Below are 5,000 nucleotides of genomic sequence, written 5' to 3'. Positions count from 1 at the left end.
TAGTGCTTTTTGACCAAAAAAATACATCCTATCTGTGGAAAACGGCAGTGCAGGGATAGGGAAGAAAACTATAGGCATCCAAAGGAGCCCGGCTAGCTCAGTCGGTAGAGCATGAGACTCTTAATCTCCGGGTCGTGGGTTCGAGCCCCACGTTGGGCGAAAACAACTAAAATTGTAGTGCTTTTTGACCAAACAAATACATCCTATCTGTGGAAAGCGGCAGTGCAGGGATAGGGAAGAAAACGTTGGGCGAAAACAACTAAAATTTTAGTGCTTTTTGACCAAAAAAATAGAAATTGAAAGTCTCTTTACAATATTTGCAATATTTTGATTGTTAACATGCAATATATGAATGCATGTCTGGATGATGTGTAATGGGGCAATACCACACCTTAATGTATTCACTGTAAAAGAAAAAGTATGTATCATCTTACTATAAAATAAAGTGGAGAAATCACAAATAAGACTTTTTTCCACACAGGTTTAATCGGCTATTTCCTGATATTCTTCAATGCGTTCTGATATTGACTGGTAATTGTGTTTGATACTTTCTTAGACTATTTCTGCCTCTGACTGATGTGTATTTTCTTTCCAAACTCCACCAGAGCCTATGATTACACAGCATCCTATCTGTGGAAAACGGCAGTGCAGGGATAGGGAAGAAAACTATAGGCATCCAAAGGAGCCCGGCTAGCTCAGTCGGTAGAGCATGGGACTCTTAATCTCAGGGTCGTGGGTTCGAGCCCCACGTTGGGCAAAAACAACTAAAATTGTAGTGCTTTTTGACCAAACAAATACATCCTATCTGTGGAAAGCGGCAGTGCAGGGATAGGGAAGAAAACGTTGGGCGAAAACAACTAAAATTTTAGTGCTTTTTGACCAAAAAAATAGAAATTGAAAGTCTCTTTACAATATTTGCAATATTTTGATTGTTAACATGCAATATATGAATGCATGTCTGGATGATGTGTAATGGGGCAATACCACACCTTAATGTATTCACTGTAAAAGAAAAAGTATGTATCATCTTACTATAAAATAAAGTGGAGAAATCACAAATAAGACTTTTTTCCACACAGGTTTAATCGGCTATTTCCTGATATTCTTCAATGCGTTCTGATATTGACTGGTAATTGTGTTTGATACTTTCTTAGAGTATTTCTGCCTCTGGCTGATGTGTATTTTCTTTCCAAACTCCACCAGAGCCTATGATTACACAGCATCCTATCTTTGGAAAACGGCAGTGCAGGGATAGGGAAGAAAACTATAGGCATCCAAAGGAGCCCGGCTAGCTCAGTCGGTAGAGCATGAGACTCTTAATCTCAGGGTCGTGGGTTCGAGCCCCACGTTGGGCGAAAACAACTAAAAATGTAGTGCTTTTTGACCAAAAAAATACATCCTATCTGTGGAAAACGGCAGTGCAGGGATAGGGAAGAAAACTATAGGTATCCAAAGGAGCCCGGCTAGCTCAGTCGGTAGAGCATGAGACTCTTAATCTCAGGGTCGTGGGTTCGAGCCCCACGTTGGGTGAAAACAACTAAAATTGTAGTGCTTTTTGACCAAAAAAATACATCTTATCTGTGGAAAGCGGCAGTGCAGGGATAGGGAAGAAAACGTTGGGCGAAAACAACTAAAATTTTAGTGCTTTTTGACCAAAAAAATAGAAATTGAAAGTCTCTTTACAATATTTGCAATATTTTGATTGTTAACATGCAATATATGAATGCATGTCTGGATGATGTGTAATGGGGCAATACCACACCTTAATGAATTCACTGTAAAAGAAAAAGTATGTATCATCTTACTATAAAATAAAGTGGAGAAAACACAAATAAGACTTTTTTCCACACAGGTTTAATCGGCTATTTCCTGATATTCTTCAATGCGTTCCGATATTGACTGGTAATTGTGTTTGATACTTTCTTAGACTATTTCTGCCTCTGGCTGATGTGTATTTTCTTTCCAAACTCCACCAGAGCCTATGATTACACAGCATCCTATCTGTGGAAAACGGCAGTGCAGGGATAGGGAAGAAAACTAGAGACATCCAAAGGAGCCCGGCTAGCTCAGTCAGTAGAGCATGAGACTCTTAATCTCAGGGTCGTGGGTTCGAGCCCCACGTTGGGCGAAAACAACTAAAATTGTAGTGCTTTTTGACCAAAAAAATACATCCTATCTGTGGAAAACGGCAGTGCAGGGATAGGGAAGAAAACTATGGGCATCCAAAGGAGCCCGGCTTGCTCAGTCGGTAGCGCATGAGACTCTTAATCTCAGGGTTGTGGGTTCGAGCCCCACGTTGGGCGAAAACAACTAAAATGTTAGTGCTTTTTGACCAAAAAAATAGAAATTGAAAGTCTCTTTACAATATTTGCAATATTTTGATTGTTAACATGCAATATATGAATGCATGTCTGGATGATGTGTAATGGGGCAATACCACACCTTAATGTATTCACTGTAAAAGAAAAAGTATGTATCATCTTACTATAAAATAAAGTGGAGAAATCACAAATAAGACTTTTTTCCACACAGGTTTAATCGGCTATTTCCTGATATTCTTCAATGCGTTCTGATATTGACTGGTAATTGTGTTTGATACTTTCTTAGACTATTTCTGCCTCTGGCTGATGTGTATTTTCTTTCCAAACTCCACCAGAGCCTATGATTACACAGCATCCTATCTGTGGAAAACGGCAGTGCAGGGATAGGGAAGAAAACTATAGGCATCCAAAGGAGCCCGGCTAGCTCAGTCGGTAGAGCATGAGACTCTTAATCTCAGGGTCGTGGGTTCGAGCCCCACGTTGGGCGAAAACAACTAAAATTGTAGTGCTTTTTGACCAAACAAATACATCCTATCTGTGGAAAGCGGCAGTGCAGGGATAGGGAAGAAAACGTTGGGCGAAAACAACTAAAATTTTAGTGCTTTTTGACCAAAAAAATAGAAATTGAAAGTCTCTTTACAATATTTGCAATATTTTGATTGTTAACATGCAATATATGAATGCATGTCTGGATGATGTGTAATGGGGCAATACCACACCTTAATGTATTCACTGTAAAAGAAAAAGTATGTATCATCTTACTATAAAATAAAGTGGAGAAAACACAAATAAGACTTTTTTCCACACAGGTTTAATCGGCTATTTCCTGATATTCTTCAACGCGTTCTGATATTGACTGGTAATTGTGTTTGATACTTTCTTAGACTATTTCTGCCTCTGGCTGATGTGTATTTTCTTTCCAAACTCCACCAGAGCCTATGATTACACAGCATCGTATCTGTGGAAAGCGGCAGTGCAGGGATAGGGAAGAAAACTATAGGCATCCAAAAGAGCCCGGCTAGCTCAGTCGGTAGAGCATGAGACTCTTAATCTCAGGGTCGTGGGTTCGAGCCCCACGTTGGGTGAAAACAACTAAAATTGTAGTTCTTTTTGACCAAAAAAATACATCCTATCTGTGGAAAACGGCAGTGCAGGGATAGGGAAGAAAACTATAGGCATCCAAAGGAGCCCGGCTAGCTCAGTCGGTAGAGCATGCGACTCTTAATCTCCGGGTCGTGGGTTCGAGCCCCACGTTGGGCGAAAACAACTAAAATTGTAGTGCTTTTTGACCAAACAAATACATCCTATCTGTGGAAAGCGGCAGTGCAGGGATAGGGAAGAAAACATTGGGCGAAAACAACTAAAATTTTAGTGCTTTTTGACCAAAAAAATAGAAATTGAAAGTCTCTTTACAATATTTGCAATATTTTGATTGTTAACATGCAATATATGAATGCATGTCTGGATGATGTGTAATGGGGCAATACCACACCTTAATGTATTCACTGTAAAAGAAAAAGTATGTATCATCTTACTATAAAATAAAGTGGAGAAAACACAAATAAGACTTTTTTCCACACAGGTTTAATCGGCTATTTCCTGATATTCTTCAATGCGTTCTGATATTGACTGGTAATTGTGTTTGATACTTTCTTAGACTATTTCTGCCTCTGGCTGATGTGTATTTTCTTTCCAAACTCCACCAGAGCCTATGATTACACAGCATCCTATCTGTGGAAAACGGCAGTGCAGGGATAGGGAAGAAAACTATAGGCATCCAAAAGAGCCCGGCTAGCTCAGTCGGTAGAGCATGAGACTCTTAATCTCAGGGTCGTGGGTTCGAGCCCCACGTTGGGTGAAAACAACTAAAATTGTAGTGCTTTTTGACCAAACAAATACATCCTATCTGTGGAAAGCGGCAGTGCAGGGATAGGGAAGAAAACGTTGGGCGAAAACTAAAATTTTAGTGCTTTTTGACCAAAAAAATAGAAATTGAAAGTCTCTTTACAATATTTGCAATATTTTGATTGTTAACATGCAATATATGAATGCATGTCTGGATGATGTGTAATGGGGCAATACCACACCTTAATGTATTCACTGTAAAAGAAAAAGTATGTATCATCTTACTATAAAATAAAGTGGAGAAATCACAAATAAGACTTTTTTCCACACAGGTTTAATCGGCTATTTCCTGATATTCTTCAATGCGTTCTGATATTGACTGGTAATTGTGTTTGATACTTTCTTAGAGTATTTCTGCCTCTGGCTGATGTGTATTTTCTTTCCAAACTCCACCAGAGCCTATGATTACACAGCATCCTATCTTTGGAAAACGGCAGTGCAGGGATAGGGAAGAAAACTATAGGCATCCAAAGGAGCCTGGCTAGCTCAGTCGGTAGAGCATGAGACTCTTAATCTCAGGGTCGTGGGTTCGAGCCCCACGTTGGGCGAAAACAACTAAAAATGTAGTGCTTTTTGACCAAAAAAATACATCCTATCTGTGGAAAACGGCAGTGCAGGGATAGGGAAGAAAACTATAGGTATCCTAAGGAGCCCGGCTAGCTCAGTCGGTAGAGCATGAGACTCTTAATCTCAGGGTCGTGGGTTCGAGCCCCACGTTGGGTGAAAACAACTAAAATTGTAGTGCTTTTTGACCAAAAAAATATATCTTATCTG

At 39.7% G+C, this 5,000-nt stretch overlaps 2 non-coding genes across 2 annotated transcripts; both read left to right on the top strand.

The window, feature by feature from the left end:
• Nucleotides 1–1,282: 1,282 nt before the first annotated feature.
• TRNAK-CUU (transfer RNA lysine (anticodon CUU)) lies at nt 1,283–1,355 on the top strand. Its single transcript has one exon. It is a non-coding gene; the product is annotated as a tRNA-Lys (tRNA).
• A 1,380-nt stretch (nt 1,356–2,735) lies between these two features.
• On the top strand, nt 2,736–2,808 carry TRNAK-CUU (transfer RNA lysine (anticodon CUU)). Its single transcript has one exon. It is a non-coding gene; the product is annotated as a tRNA-Lys (tRNA).
• Nucleotides 2,809–5,000: the final 2,192 nt, after the last annotated feature.

This window comes from Ambystoma mexicanum, chromosome 4q (assembly GCF_040938575.1).
Source record: "Ambystoma mexicanum isolate Mex_15411 chromosome 4q, UKY_AmexF1_1, whole genome shotgun sequence".
In the NCBI taxonomy this organism is placed as follows: Eukaryota; Metazoa; Chordata; class Amphibia; order Caudata; family Ambystomatidae; genus Ambystoma; species Ambystoma mexicanum.
Note: the sequence above shows the minus strand (reverse complement) of the source record. Positions and strands in the feature narration are given on the sequence as shown.